The 16,616-nt window shown below is 44.9% G+C and overlaps 1 pseudogene; it reads right to left on the minus strand.

The window, feature by feature from the left end:
* Positions 1–1,537: 1,537 nt before the first annotated feature.
* Positions 1,538–16,360, minus strand: LOC129467544 (large ribosomal subunit protein eL33-like; annotated as a pseudogene).
* Positions 16,361–16,616: the final 256 nt, after the last annotated feature.

The following is a 16,616-nucleotide window of genomic DNA, read 5'->3' on the forward strand; positions in this document are numbered from 1 at the left end:
GTTTTCCTTTTCTTTTTTTTTTTTTGACACAGAGTCTCGCTCTTTCGCCCAGGCTGGAGTGCAGTGGCGTGATCTCGGCTCACTGCAAGCTCCACCTCCCAGGTTCACGCGATTCTCCTGCTTCAGCCTCCCGAGTAGCTGGGACTACAGGCACCCGCCACCGTACCCAGCTAAGTTTTTGTATTTTTAGTAGAGACAGGGTTTCACTGTGTTAGCCATGATGGTCTCAATCTCCTGACCTCGTGATCCACCCGTCTCAGCCTCCCAAAGTGCTGGGATTACAGGCGTGAGCCACTGCGCGTGGCCTAAACTTGTTTTCTTTATAAATTATCCAGCCTTGGGTTTTCCTTTATAGCAATGCAAACTAAGACACTTGGCTTCTTGTCTTTCCCTTACGGATTTCTCCTATAAATGCTGCCTTAATAAATCAACTGTGGCCAGGTGCGGTGGCTCATGCCTGTAACCCCAACACTTTGGGAGGCCGAGGCAGGCAGATCACCTGAGGTCAGAAGTTCGAGACCAGCCTGGCCAACATGGTGAAACCCTGTCTCTACTGAAAATACAAAAAAATTAGCCAGGCATGGTGACACACCTGTAATCCCAGCTACTTGGAAGGCTGAAGCAGGAGAATCACTTGAAGCCAAGAGGCAGAGGTTGCAGTGAGCCGAGACTGCGCCATTGCGCTCCAGCCTGCGCAACAAGAACAAAACTGTGTCTCAAAAAAAAAAAAAAAAAAATCAGCTGCATGTAAATCCTCGTCTCAGGGCCTTCTGAAGAACTCCATTTTGGGATGGGGTCTGGCTCTGTTGCCCAGGCTGGAATGCAGCGGCTCAATCTCAGCTCACTGCAACCTCTGCCTCCCAAGCCCAAGCAATCCTCCTGCTACAGCCTCCTGAGTAGCTGGGACTACAGGCACGCACCACCATACCCAGCTAATTCTTGTATTTTTTGTTGAGATGGGGTTTCACCATGTTGGCCAGGCTGGACTCAAGTGATCTGCCCACCGCAGCCTGCCAGTGTGCTGGGATTACAGGCTTGAGCCGCTGCACCCAGCCACAGGCAATTATTCTCATAAGGTGAAACCAGAAACAAAAAGTACAAAGATCGTTGATCCAAGACCAGGTGTGGAAAGGTCTAGCTCCACATTTTCACAAAACAGGATGATTCCAATCAGGGTGATGTAATGACAGTTTCTCACAACTTGAACTATAGTATTTACTACTCAGACTCTGTAACCTACTAATGATTCTTTTTATTGAAACATACATTACCTTCTCTTGCTCACATGTATAAAACCAGTAGGTTATATTTAACAAATTAATGAAGTTTTCCTAGCTACATTTACCCTTGGAATTATTAACATCTGGAAATGAAAATTAGTGAAGACTTGGTGGATTCTTTTATTTCTTGCCTCTATCCGTCCATGTTAAGAATAGAATTGCTGCTGTACTTTGATCCAAAATCGTTGTGCAAATCTAAAGGGAGATACCTTTTTTTTAACAAGAGCACAAATCCACATTTATTTATTGACTTTTCGTTAGTTTATTAAGGGGTGCAGCATCATTCAGATTCTGTGTCCAATAGCCTTAGCAGGAAGATTGCATCAGAATTTGGCATGAACCATGCCACTGTTTCCGTGGGCCCAAGTTACGTTTCCCCAGATTACTCTGGTTTTGTTTGGTTTGCCTCCAGGAGTCACTGTGTTGTTTTTTGCTTTGTAAACATAAGCACGTCTCTTGCCCAAATAGAATTCTGTTTCGTCTAGGGCATAAACGCCTTCAATTTTAAGAAGAGCTGTGTGCTCCCTTTAGTCCCGGAGACCCCACTTATAGGCGGCAAAAATGGCCTTGGACCACAGCCTTCCAGACACAGTTTTTTTTACAAGTCCTGTTCCCAGCAAGCCTACTCCAGTTATTTGCCCCCAAATTTCAGCAGCAGGTGCTTCACTGCTCTAAAAGGAGTTATCTAATTCTTTTTGGGGACCTCTTGTTCTAGGGATTAAACGAGATAAGTTAGATAACATAGACAAGGGGTGTGGCTCATAGAAGGCACACAACAATTAGCCACCTTTCTTCATTATGAAGTTGTGGCCTAGGACGATGCTCTAATTCTGTGATTTTCAAAGTGTGATCTTACATCAGAATCATCTGGAGTGCTTGCTAAATGAAGATTCCTGGACTCTATCCTTCTAAATCAGAATTTCTGGGAAAGACCCAGATATCAGCATTTTAAAATGCCAATTTTAAAATGCCCTCTGTTTATTTTTTTAACTTTTTTTTTTTTTTTTTTGAAACAGAGTCTTGCATTGTCACCAAGGGTGGAGTGCAGTGGTGCGATCTCGGCTCACTGCAACCTCCACCTCCTGGATTCAAGTGATTCTCCTGCCTCACCCTCCTGAGTAGCTGGGACTACAGTTGTGCTCCACCATGTCTGGCTAATTTTTTTTTTTTTTTGTATTTTTAGTAGAGAAGAGGTTTTACCATGTTGGCCAAGCTGGTCTTGAACTCCTGGCCTCAAGTGATCTGCCCACCTCCACCTCTCAAAGTGCCGGGATTACAAGTGTGAGCCACCACACTCAGTCCTGTGTTTAAATTTTATGCATTCTAAAGTTTAAAAATCACCATATCTGATCCAGTGAACCAGAGTGTTCATGAGAATAGTGTGTTAATACAAACTTTTTGTTCTAAGATGACAGAAACTCAAATGAAATTAACTTAAGCTAAAAAAAGAAAAATAAAAGGAAGGAGGATTTATTAGTTCACAAAACTGAAGGCTCAAGGTCAAGTGTAGACCTGGCTAGATCCAGGGAATCAAGATTCCGTCTCTCCCCTCCCTCTCCTGGCTCTCTTATCATGATAAGCCCAGCTGACTCCATTCATGGGCTCTCCACATGATGAAATAATTGTCCCCAGCAGCTCCATTATTGCCTTGTCTTTACACTCATTATCTTCAAAGATTGGACATATCTTTTTCCTGGTAGTTTCAGCAGAAGTCTCTGAGAGATATATGATTGGTCCAGCTTGGGTCACATGCCCATCTTTGAGCCAATCGGTAGGCAGAAGGATATAGCTCTCTGATAGGTAAGACCTGAGCCATGTGTACATGCCTGTGGTAGAGAAATGGGTACTGACTCCACCTAAATCAGACAAAATGAGTTTCCCCAAGAAATAAGTATCCTGTTGCCAGCAGAAGAAGGGAGAACCGTTTTTAAACAGATGCCAAGTAGACAAGAGAACATCATGTTCACTAGAACCAGAATGCTCTTTTTTAAAAGCCCTATGAGTGATTCTGTGATCATCGCATTGGGAGGACCAGATTCTGGTGGGCTTCCTGGGTCAGCAAGAAAGTACCTCTCTGTAATCCCAGCATTTTGGGAGGCCGAGGCAGGTGGATCACCTGAGGCCAGGAGCTTGAGACCAGCCTGGCCAAGAGGGTGAAACCCCATCTCTACTAAAACCATGAAAAATTGACTGGGCACGGTGGCTCACACCTGTAATCCCAGCACTTTGGGAGGCCAAAGCAGGCAGATCACCTGAGGTCAGGAGTTCGAAATCAGCCTGTCCAACATGGTGAAACCTCGTCTCTACTAAAAATACAAGAATTAGCTGGGTGTGGTGGCAGGTGCCTGTAGTCTCAGCTACTTGGGAGGCTAAGGCAGGAGAATCGCTTGAACCTGGGAGGCGGAGGTTGCAGTGAGCTAAGATTGCACCACTGCACTCCAGCCTGAGGGACAAAGTGAGACTCCATCTCAAAAAAGGAAGAAAGAAAGAAAAAAGTAAGGGAGGGAGGGAGGAAGGGAGGAAGAGAGGGAGGAAGGGAGGAAGAGAGGGAGGAAGGGAGGAAGAGAGGGAGGAAGGGAGGAAGAGAGGGAGGAAGGGAGGAAGAGAGCGAGGAAGGAGAGAAGGAGGAAGGGAGGGAGGGAAGGAGGGAGAGAAGAAGGAAGGGAGGAAGGGAGGAAGGGAGGAAGGGAGGAAGGGAGGAAGGAAGGGAGGGAGGAAGGGAGGAAGGGAGGAAGGGAGGAAGGAAGGGAGGAAGGAAGGAAGGAAGGAAGGAAGGAAGGAAGGAAGGAAACAAACAAGGACATCTCACCCGTAGTGAGGAAATGTCGTGTATGTCTGTTTTGCCATTCAGTGCTAAGAGAGCTAAGCCTGTGAATATGCGCCTGTGTGAGTGTCTAATTTTAAGGTGGTAGGAGCCCTTTTTTCTCTGGCAGCGAACAAGAGTGGTTGTGGTAAGCCCCACGGATGCATTTATCCTAAACTGACTCAGAAAATCTCAAAACGACTGATTTGTCCACACTGGAGAGTTCAAGTCTCACCTCTTCTGTCTAGGGAGAAGTAAAAATGACAGACTAGGATGAGAGGCTGGGTACCTTCGATTAAGCTGAGGGTTAATCTTCTGCAAACCGTGTTAGCCAGAGAATGCAAGCCTAGATTGTCACCACTTAACAGATAGCAAAAAGGTTGGCATTAGAAGGAGCTTCGGAAAATTGTGTCTGCTTATCCTACAGGGAGACAACAGGTTAGCGTAACATCCACCAAGCAGATGTGCTGTCAGGGACAGGGGCCAAATGGCAGACTTGTTGAAAAGGGAAAAACCAATTGTAATACAGATGATTCCTTTTTTTTTTTTTTTTTTTCAGACTGAGTCGCTCTCTGTTGTTTAGGCTGGAGTGCAGTGGCGTGATCTCAGCTCACTGCAACCTCTGCCTCTGGGGTTCAAGCGGTTCTCCTGCCTCAGCCTCCCGAGTAGCCAGGATTACAGGCGCATGCCACCATGCCAGGATAATTTTTGTATTTTCAGTAGAGACGGGATTTCACCATGTTGGCCAGGTTGGTCTCAAACTCCTGACCTCAGGTGATCTGCCCACCTCGGCCTCCCAAAGTGCTGGGATTACAGGTGTGAGCCACTGCACCCAGCCACAGATGATTTCTGATGAAAACATATTGTACTTCAGTTAGTACAGTTGGATTTTCCCCTTGGTATTTGTCAATAGAAGAGAAACTTTTCCTTGAACTGAAAAAAAGAAAAATCGAGTCCTTCTATAAGTGCTTATTTATATCAACGCTAGAAGCGCGAGGAAGAAGAAAAGTTCATGAAATGAGTCCAGTGTCTTCCTGAACAACTAGTTTGCCCAGAATGGTAATGCTCCTACTGCTGGAAAAAAAAATTGAGGCAAGACCCAAAAGGACGTGGAGTCTAATTTTAAAAGTACTTCAAGATGTTGGGAGAAGATGTGGGAAAAGTTGCTGACAGAAGGTCCTGGTTGTGTCTTTTGTCACCAGTTTGCTTGTATCAGCATGTCATATGTAAAGGGCAAAACATCATCTCATTTTAATAACACACTTAACTGTCTATGTATACACAGGAGATCATGATGCTTGCCAATTAAAAAATTGAATCTTAAGTGCAGGTAGAGGAAGCCAATTTTTTTTTAGACCAGACAACTAGAAGAAATCTGTGGTTCTTAAAACAGTATCTGGAGCATTAAAAGAGTGTTGAGGCCGGGCACGGTGGCTCACACCTGTAATCCCAGCATTTTGGGAGGCTGAGGTGGGCAGATCACGAGGTCAGGAGTTCAAGACCAGCCTGGCCAAGTAGTGAAACCCCGACTCTACTAAAAATACAAAAATTAGCTGGGCATGGTGGCATGTGCCTGTAGTCCCAGCTACTCAGAAGGCTGAGACAGGGGAGTTGCTTAAACCCTGGAGGCAGAGGTTGTGGTGAGCCGAAATCGAGCCACTGCACTCCAGCCTGGGCAATGGAGGAAGACTCCACCTAAAAAAAAAAAAAAAAAAAAAGTGTTGCAATAAGGACCACAATGGGCCGGGTGCAGTGGCTCATGCCTGTAATCCCAGCACTTTGGGAGGACAAGGCAGGAGGAATGCTCGAGTCCAGGAGTTTGAGACCAGCCTGGGAAACATGGCGAAACCCAATCTCTACAAAAAATACCAAATTTCATCAGGTGTGGTGGCTCATGCCTGTAGTCCCAGCTACTTGAAAGACTAAGGTGGGAGGATTGCTTGAACCCAGGAGGTGGAGGTTGCAGTGAACTGTGATCACGCCACTGTACTCCAGCCTGGGCAAGAGAGGAAGAGCCGATCCCAAAAAGCAAACAAACAAACAAAACACAATGATGTGGATATCAAAACCACATTTTGGGGAGGGAGTGTGACAGAGGAAGACATTTGAAGGAGAACAACTCAGCCATTTCTTGAAAAGTGCTCCTCCCCACACACTTCATCCACCTGGCAGCCAACTGGACTATTTAGAGGTGCTTTTGTGCATTTCATCTTGTGCAATAGTCACCAGATGGGATTATTTTTCTGACTCACTTTGTTTTGCCCTTAATGCTTTTAAAGTGCCCCACTCCATATAAGAATGTTCTTCTTCTCTCTTAGGAATAGAATTAGATATTCATTAAATCATTTATTTTTAAAGTATCTATCAGGGAGTCTGCTATGTACTATGCACTGTACTGGACACTAAAAATACAGCAATGAAAAAAAAGGCAAAAAATCCTATTCTCACAGAGCTTATGTTCTAGAACTCTACTGCCCAAGATGGTACCCATGAGTCACATGAGCCACTGAGAACTTGAGAAGTGGCTGGTCCAAGTTGAAATGTGCTGTCAGTGTGAGAAACACACAGGATTTCAAAGGCCTATTACGGGAAAAAGAATGGCAAAGCATGCCAATGTTTTAAGATTGATTACATATTGAAAAGATAATATGTTGGATATTACTGAGTCAAGTAAAATACGTTATTAAAGTTAATTTCGGCTGGGAGTGGTGGCTCACGCCTGTAATCCCAACACTTTGGGAGGCCCAGGCGGGAGGGTCACTTGAGATCAGGAGTTTGAGACCAGCCTGGCCAACACGGTGAAACCTCATCTCTACTAAAAATACAAAAATTAGCCGGGCATGGTGGTGGGCACCTGTAATCCCATCTACTCAAAATACTGAGGCTGGCAGAAGAATCGCTTGAACCCAGGAGGCAGAGGTTGCAGTGGGCCAAGATCACGCTGCTGCACTCCAGCCTGGGCAACAAAGTGAGACTCCATCTCAAATAAATAAATAAATAAATAAAAATAAAGTTAATTTCACTGTTTCTTTTTACTTTTTTCAGTGTAGCCACTACAAATTAAAAATTATGTATGTGGCTTACATTTTACTTCAAGTAAACAGCCGTGTTCTAGAACAGCAGTTACCAGGTGGGCGTGATTCTGCCCTTCCTCCTGGGAAGACAGTGGATAAACATAAACTTTTTCACTTTTTTTTTTGTTTTTTGGTAGCCTTGACATCTATTATCTCTGGAAACTCAAACTTTTAGGACTAATCTTTGAGAGGTTCCCAGACACCGTGCCTGGAATCCACAGAGCTGCCCTCAGGGGATGTCTAGACTTATTTGGGGGTGGGTCATTTTAGGGAGCCCACAGTTCTGCTTGGGATATGTGTGTGGGATGTGTGTGTGTGTGTGCATGTGTGTGTGTGTGTGTGTGCATGTTTTGAACAAATCTTCTTAAGAAAGAACATGTAGTAGCAAAATAAGTCACTAATGATACACGAATGTGATACATAATTTTGAGCAAGATTTAAACATATTAAACTGCCTTGGCAGCTGGGCACGGTGGCTCACACCTGTAATCCCAGCACTTTGGGAGGCCGAGGAGGGCGGATCCTCTGAGGTCAGGAGTTCAAGACCAGCCTGGCCAACATGGCAAAGCCATGTTGTAATTTTGTAAAAATACAAAACTTAGCCGGGCGTGGTGGTACATGCCTATAATCTCAGCTACTTGGGAGGCTGAGACAGGAGAATCGCTTGAGCCCAGGAGGTGGAGGTTGCAGTGAGCCAAGACTGTGCCATTGCACTCCTGCCTGGGGGACAGAGTGAGACTCCGTCTCAAAAAAAAAAAAAAAATGCCTTGGCATATTGTGGAATTTCCCTCCCTTAAGCTTTTCCCTGTGACAACTTTTTTCATTTAATATGATCAAAGGTTTTTTCTAACTTTAAAAATATTTTATTATGAAATATCAATTCAGAAGAAAAGAGCAAAAATGTAAATATACTACTTACTAAATAGTAAGCAAATATCCGGGCACCTGCCCCCTAGGTCATGAACAGAGCATTCTCAATATCCCAGGGACCCCCAGGGTCATTTCCCCATCATAACTCTCTACCTCCCCTCAGGCTTTTGAGATAACTTTTTCTTGACTTCCTTTCTAATTGTACAACCTATAGATATGCCCCTAAACAATCGAGTATCATTTTGACTATTTTTGAACCCTATATAAATTTAATTATACTGTATATATTCTCTCTAATTTTGCTTCTTCTCTCCGTATTATGTATTTAGTTTCACTCTCATAAATGCATGTAGCTCCACCACCTTTATTCTCACTGCTGTATAGTGTTTTATCCTGTGAGTATACAATGCATTTATCAGGTCTACAGCAGAGGCACACTTAGTCTGTTTCCATTTAGGGCTATCTTGAACAATGTTCCTATGAACATTCTAGGACATGAATGTTGAGCTCATGGGCACAGGTTTCTCTAGGGTTGGTCCTCACCAAATTTTAATTCAAAAATATCTGTAGAATCTATGCCTCTGTGTCTGAGATTGAATAAAATCAACTCATCTGAATCTCTTATTACAGTCACAAAGCTTCTAGAATGCACTTAAAACTCCATTCTCACTCCAAGTTTTTAGCATTTAGTGCTATTTGAGATCAAAGCCTTAGAGACTATCTCCTTAACTATTTTCATTCTTCCTGATCTCATTGCATAAAGGAGGAAAGAGACAGAAAGAGACTCTGATTCTTGCATATCCTTGCATTGCCTTTGCATTGCTCACCAGAGTGATTTAGCTAAAAGGAAATCTGACCCACGTTTGCAACCCTTCATGGGATCCCCATTGCCTTCAGGATAAAGTGCCAAATCCTTAATATAGCACCAGAGATTCTGTCAGCTCCCCAGTCTGCTTGCCAGCCACACACAGCCCTACACTTCCCCTTTTTTTTTTGGCAATACCAAAGGGCTTAGAATCCCTGCTATACTCGATGGTTTTTCTTTTTTCTTATTTTGTTTCTTTCTTCCTTTTTTTTTTTTTTTTTTTGAGTCGGAGTCTGGCTCTGTTGCCAGGCTGGAGTGCAGTGGCGCAATCTCAGCTCAGCTCACTGCAACCTCCACCTCTAGGGTTAAAGCAATTCTCTTGCCTCGGCCTCCTGAGTAGCTGGGACTACAGGCACGTGCCACCATGCCCAGCTAATTTATGTATTTTTAGTAGAGACAGGGTTTAACCATGTTGGCCAGTATGGGCTCGATCTCTTGACCTCGTGATCTTCCTACCTCAGGCTCCCAAAGTGCTGTGATTACAGGTGTGAGCCACTGCACTCGGCCCCATGGTTCTTCATACCCCATGCCTTCTACCTTGCTGTACTCTATGCCTCTTCTCAAATCTTGTTTTCCGCATAAACTCCCACTCATCCTTCAAGGGTCATCCCAAAAATTATCTCCTCTGGCCGGACGCAGTGGCTCAGGCCTGTAATCCCAGCATGTTGGGAGGCCTAGGCGGGTGGATCATGAGGTCAGGAGATTGAGACCATCCGGGCTAACATGGTGAAACCCCGTCTCCACTAAAAATACAAAAAATTAGCCGGGCGTGGTGGCAGGTGCCTGTAATCCCAGCTACTCAGGAGGCTGAGGCAGGAGAATTGCTTGAACCCAAGAGGTGGAGGTTGCAGTGAGCCAAGATTGCACCACTGCACTCCAGCGTGGGAGACAGAGTGAGACTCCATCTCAAAAAAAAAAAAAAAAAAGAAAAGAAAAGAAAAATTGCTCTCCATGTGGCCCACTTCTTCCCCTAATCTCTGTCCTCTGAAACCTAGAGTTGCTATATCTAAAGTTAATTAGAATCAAGCATTTTAGAACCTCCTGGTATCACTCAGGTAAGTCACTATATCCTCAAATCACTATTTCCTTCTTAATTGAGATAGACCATTGGCTGATAACATACATTTTCAACAGAATACAGCTTGGTATTTATATAAATATATAGTTTATCATTAATCATTTAGTATTTTCTGTACCTCACTGTCATCTTTCAGGATATAAAGGAAACAACTTGTAGTACTCCAAATAAAGTACAGGATATTAGGTTACAATTTAACTAGCTGAAAGAAGTGTACCAGGTCATTATCTTTCCATATATTTGATATGTTTAATTTTATTTTTGTGTGCCTCTGTCTTAAAAGTCAAAAGCAAGCACCAGGCACAGTGCTCACACTTGTAATCCCAGCACTTTGGGAGGCCAAGGTGGATGAATCACTTGCAGTCAGGAGTTCAAAACCAGCCTGGCCAACATGGTGAAACTTTGTCTCTACTAAAAATATAAAAAGCTTAGCCAGGCATGATGGTAGGCATCCATACTACTTGGGAGGCTGAGGCAGGAGGTTCAGTTGAACTCGGGAGGCGGAGGTTGCAGTGAGCCTAGATTGCACCACTGACCACTGCACTCCAGCCCAGGCAACAGAGTGAGACTCCATCTCAAAAAATAAATAAATAAATAAATAAATAAAGTCAAAAGCAGAGCAAGAAGTACAATTAGTTAAAGATTTTAGCTACTTGGGTACATGAAAATAGAGATTTTATAACAATTTGCAGAGAAAAGTATGGGAGAGAGAAGTCATATACATAGGATATTCTCCCCCACTCCTCCCATACCTCCCATACCATAGCAGACATCATCATCAATTGCTTCCAGTATTCATTTCCTCTGAAGATGGAGACCCTCCAAATTCTCAAAATTCGAGATAGCACTCCAAGCACTATTGATCCTAGAGGTAAAGCACATTTGCCATTTCAGATGGAAAATCTGCCAAGAAGTTTTTAGGCAAACGATCATCTCTTATTTTCCTAAATTGGATAAGAATATATTCTAGGTGGTACTAACGCTGGTCCTAATGTACTGAATGTCAATATGAAACTGAAATGTTTCTGTTCACTGGTTTAAAAAAAGAGAGAGAAAGAGGAGGAGGAAGAGAAAGAGGAAGAAGAAAGAAGGAGGAGAAGAAAAGAAGAAGAAGAGGAAAAAGAAAAAGAAGAAGAAGAAGAAGAAGAAGAAGAAGAAGAAGAAGAAGAAGAAGAAGAAGAAGAAGAAGAAGAAGAAGAGGAGGAAGAGGAAGAAGAAGAAGGAGGAGGAGGGGGAGGAGGGGGAGGAGGGGGAGGAGGGGGAGGAGGGGGAGGAGGGGGAGGAGGGGGAAGAGGAGGAAAGGAGGAAGAAGGGAGTAGGAAGAAGGAGGAAAAAGGAGGAAGAAGGGAGGAGGAAGAAGGAGGAAGGAAGGAGAAGAAGCAGAAAAGAAACTGAAATGTTTTCCTCCCATGTCAGGACTGAGTTTCCCCTGAAGATCTTCCTGGTTTCTCCACCCTACACTGACTTTTCTCTTCTCTGATTGTTAATGGTCTTTGGCTTGCATGCTAGATGGGTTCGTGTCCAGTTAGATTGCTAGGTTTCTTGATAGTTGGGGCAGAGTCTTAACTTGTGGTGAACATGTCAGATGCTGAGCACATCACAGATGCTCACCGAAGTATTCCCTCTTTTTATTGGTGATATAGAAAAAGAAGACATTAGAAAGAGAGGTATGTCACCTTCTGAATACACTTTAGGGAAAAAATGTTGAAAGAAAAAGTTTAGTTGAGAGAATAAACTATAGCAACAGCAAAATATTCTCCCTACACTTTCAAGTCTAACATCTTCAAACCATTTATAGTCCAATGGTGGAGGGAAGTCAATTTAGAGACCACACTACTCAGAAGTCAAAAAACATTTGCTGGGGTTACTAATTTAGTATTTCAAGGAAACTTTCCACACCTCGTGTTCCAGCAAACTCATTAATGCTGAATCTTTGTAATGCTCTGAATTTAAAATTCTGCTACCGTCTTACCCTAGAACACTCACTTCTGCCAATAAAAAGACTTGCTTTTACTAAGGTTTGAGAGTTCACTCATCTTTGCTCAAGCGGCTTCCTCCATCTGAAATTCATTTTTCTCTTCTCTCTCCACCTGTTCCAATCTTGCCTGGCCCACTCAGTGAACTGTGGGACTCTCTCTCCCATACAACCTCTTTTGACTCGTGGAACTGTAATGCTCCCATTCTGGCCACTCTGGGTGTCCACCACATATTTTCTGCCTCACACTAGGAGTTTGGATCCTACAACATGTGAAAGCATAAACTTGAGAGTCTGCCAGACACCTTACTCAAAATCCTGGCTGGTTAAGTGACCTCAAGTAAAGATCTTATCTTCTTTAGGCCTTAGTTTCCCCATCTGTAAAATGGACATAAAAATAGAACCCACAGAATGTAAAGTAGTACAACCCCTATGGAAAACAGTGTGGAGATTCCTTAAAGAACTAAAAGTAGAACTGTCATTTGATCTGGCAATCCCACTACTGGGTATCTACCCAGAGGAAAATGAGTCATTTTACAAAACAGATACTTACACACACATGTTTACAGCTGCACAATTCTCAAGTGCACAAATGTGGAACCAGGCCGGGCATGGTGGCTCACACCTGTAATCCCAGCACTTTGAGAGGCCGAGGCAGGTGGATCACCTGAGGTCAGGAGTTTGAGACCAGCCTGACCAACATGGTGAAACCCCGTCTCTGCTAAAAATACAAATTAGCTGGGCATGGTGGTGGGTGCCTGTAATCCCAGCTACTCAGGATGCTGAGGTGGGAGAATCGGTTGAACTCAGGAGGAGGAGGTTGCAGTAAGCCAAGATTGTGCCACTGCTCTCCAGCCTGGGCAAAAGAGCAAGACTCCATCTCAAAATCAATCAATCAATCAATCACTTGGGCCCACTCCTAGAGTGTATGATTCCATAGTGCTAAGGTGAGCTTGAAAATGTGCCTTTCTGATAGGTTCCTTGGTGAGGCTGATGCTACTGGACTAGGGAATACATTTTGAGAATCACTGATTTAGCTCCTGACCATGTGGTCTGGCAATGTGGGCTGTGCTCAGCTGGGCTGTTCTTCTGGTCTTGGCTGGGCTCACTCATGCGTCTATGGTCAGCTGCCAGTCCACCCCACAGCTGTTTCTAGGAGTTGGCTGAATGCTGGCTAAGATAGCATGTGTGACTGGGACATTTGACTCTTGGCACTTGGCTGATCAGATAAGGATTATTCACATGGAACTTACAGGGTTCCAAGAGAGAGCAGAAACAGCTAGAGGTCTAGACTGGTACACTGTCACTTTTGTCACATTCTAATGTTCAAAGCTTGTCACAAGGCCAGTCCAGACTAAAGAGGTGGGGACACAGACTCTACCTCTTGATGGGAGAAGCTGCAAAGGCACTTTACACAGGGGTGTGGTTAAAGAGAAGGAAGCAGTCTGTGTCCATGTGTGCAATCTACCACATCACTCTTGATCCTAATACCTAACTGGCACACAGGAAATACTTGTGGAATGAGTAAGTTATTCTCCTAACAACTGAACTTTCAAATTTTGCAAATGATACTAAATCACTTGCACATGACAACCTAGTATCACGTGCACAGGGGACTGCTGATGAATAGTAGGGTCCCCACCTGATGACTGTGTGATCTTCACCCTCAAACCTTGGGACTTTCGCATATAAAATGAGGATGATAATTTTCATCTCACAGAGTTGTGGTAAGAATCAAATTTCAGAATCCAGGCTGGGCGTGGTGGCTCACGCCTGTAATCCCAGCACTTTGGGAGGCCAAGGTGGGCAGATCACTTGAGGTCAGGAGATCAAGACTAGCCTAGCCAACATGGTAAAACCCTATCTCTACTAAAAACAATAATAACAATAATAATAATAATACAAAAATTAGCTGGGAGTGGTGGTGGGCACCTGTAATCCCAGCTAGTCGGGAGGCTGAGGCAGGAGAATCGCTTGAACCCGGGAGACAGAGGCTGCAGTGAGCCAAGGCTGAGCTATTGCAATCCAGCCTGGGCGACAAGAGTGAGACTCCATCTCAAAAAAAAAGAGAATCCATACACAACATGAAGGTGTTAGAACGTCCTGAGCGGCGTAACCTCGCTACACATCAGTTCCCTCATCAGAAAACTGGGCACAAATCACCCCCATCTTACAAGGTTTGGGGGAGAATGAAATGAGATGGCATGTGCCAAATGCTTGCTTTATAAAGTGCTCACAATTATTACTAATGGGATCACATTGCCTAGCACAGTGCCCAGTAACCCTCAGCAAATGCTGGACCCCACGAGGCACCCTGGCTGTAGAAATGTACTAAAAGAGCTGTGACAAAATGCCCCACATCAAAAACTCCAGGTGCACAAATGCTGTCCAAGGTGCCAGGCTTTGAAAATCTAGACATGAAAGAAGCCACCAGTAGTCCAGCCAGATAGTAAGAGGGGTCTCACGATTCTCACCAGCCAGATGCCTCTGCCTGTTTCTCTCGTACCTCTAGCACACAGCTCCAGTGCCTCTACTTACAGAGTGAAAGTAGGTCACCTCAATATTTCAGATGTTAGAGGCAGTCAAGATAGGGGAGAAAGGAATGGAGTAGATGAAGCCAAAAGTCAGAGATGAGAGGTGGATGGCTGGGGAATTCATAAACCTTTTGCAACTTCCCTAAACAGGGAAGGCAGGAAGGGAGGGACAAAGGGAGGGAAGGAGGGAAAAAGGAAGGGAGAGAAGGAGGGAGGAAGGAAAGATGGAGAAAAGATGAAAGGAAGCTTAGCAGGCAGATGGTTGATCCACTTGAATGGCCCCTCTCAGTCACCTGCAGCCTCTGAGACCAGAGGCTGTAGATGCTACGTGAGCAATTTTGTCTGCCACCCATTTAATTGCCTGGGGAAGCCACAGCAACTGAGAAAACCACGCATTCTGCTAAAGCTTTCAGAGTGGTCCCCAGGGCTTCCCTCCCTCTAGGTGACTCCCATTTAAGCCAGCATTAATGGGTCACCTGCCAAGAAGCCCTTAGACTGTGCTGTTAAAAGTGCCTTATTCAGATAATCACCAACTGAACCAGAAAGCCTTCTGGGCTGGGAGGGTGAGCTCTGGCTGTGGGTCCGGCCAAGCCTGCAGCAAGACACCCTCTCAGCCTGCCAACCAGGTTTCTGTCACCCTCTCCTCTCCAGGAAGGTTGTAGGGCTTTGCAGACTGACGGGTTGCACTGTGAATAATGATCATATAGGAGCAGCGAGCTTAGGACAAACCCAGGGTCCGATTTCAGATCAGGTTCAGGATAGCAGGAGGGCATGAGAAAATTTGAGGAATCTGGAGCCTTCCCTATGGGAGGTGGGAGGCTGGAGGCTGTTCTTTTACTAGGCACGTAGGTATGGTTCACCTGCTATGGACAACGAGCTATACCAGGTGCTGGAGATGCTGGGATGAGCATAATGGGCCCAGCCCACTCTCAGGTTGCTGAAGTCTTAAGAGAGGAGACAGAGGCCTAATAAACTAATCAGTAATTACAGCGATTTCAGACTAGGGCTGATTGCAGTGGCTCAGGCTTGTAATCCAGGCATTTTGGGAGGCCAAGGCAGGAGGATCACTTGTGTGCAGGGGTTCAAGACCAGCCTAGGCAGCATAGTGGGACCCCCCCCACACCCCCATCTCTGCAAAAAATGAAAAAGCCAGCCAGGCATGGTGGCATGCACCTGTAGTACCAGCTACTCAGGAAGCTGAGGCAGGAGAATGGCTTGAGCCCAGAAGGTCAAGGCTGCAGTGAGCCAAGATCACGCCACTGCACTCCAGCCTGGGCAACAGAATGAGACCCTGTCTCTAAATAAATAAATAAATAAACAAATAAAGTGATTTCAAAGAGTGAAGGAAATAAATAGAATGATGTGCTAGCAATTGGCCTGGAGTGGGGACCGCAGGGAAGAGCAATATTGGACAGAGTGGTCAGGGAAAGCCTGTCTAAGAAAACAACAGTTGAGCCAAAACCTGAATGTGATGATGAAGCAAAGATTGGAGGAACGGTATCTCACGTGGAAGGAAGAGCAAGCAAAGGCCTTGGGTTTGGCTCAGCTTAGCATGTTTCAAACAGATAGAAGTTCGATGTGATGAGTGCTTACTGAATCAACAGAAGATGAAATCAGAGAGCTAAGTCACTGCCTGCTAGCCTCCTGGATGCCCTCATGATCTCTGTGTCCTAGAATTTACACCCTTGTGTAAACAATAAATAGGGCTGACCTAGGGAACCAACAGGACCTGGGGGAAGTGACAGGGTATGGGTTCCAAGAGTGGGTTATAGAAGAACATTGCAGCTTCTGCCTTGCCCTCTCTTTCTCAGACAACTCACTCTGGACAAAGCCAACCACCGTGTCATGAGGACAGTTCAGCATTCCTATGGGAAGGTCCATGTTATAAGGAACTGAGGCCTCCTGCCAATAGCCAGCATCAACCTTCTAGCCATGTGAGTGCATCTTGGATCCTTTAGCCCAACAAAGCCTTCGGACAACTGCAATCCCAAACGATGTCATAACGGCAACCTCTGAAAGACCATAAGCCAGGACACCCAGCTGAGTCACTCCCAAATGCGCGACCAAGAGAAGCTGCATTAGTCCGAGCACAGTGGCTCACGTCTGTAATCCCAGAACTTTGGGAGACTGAAGGAGG

Source organism: Symphalangus syndactylus, chromosome 18 (genome assembly GCF_028878055.3).
Source record: "Symphalangus syndactylus isolate Jambi chromosome 18, NHGRI_mSymSyn1-v2.1_pri, whole genome shotgun sequence".
NCBI lineage: Eukaryota > Metazoa > Chordata > Mammalia > Primates > Hylobatidae > Symphalangus > Symphalangus syndactylus.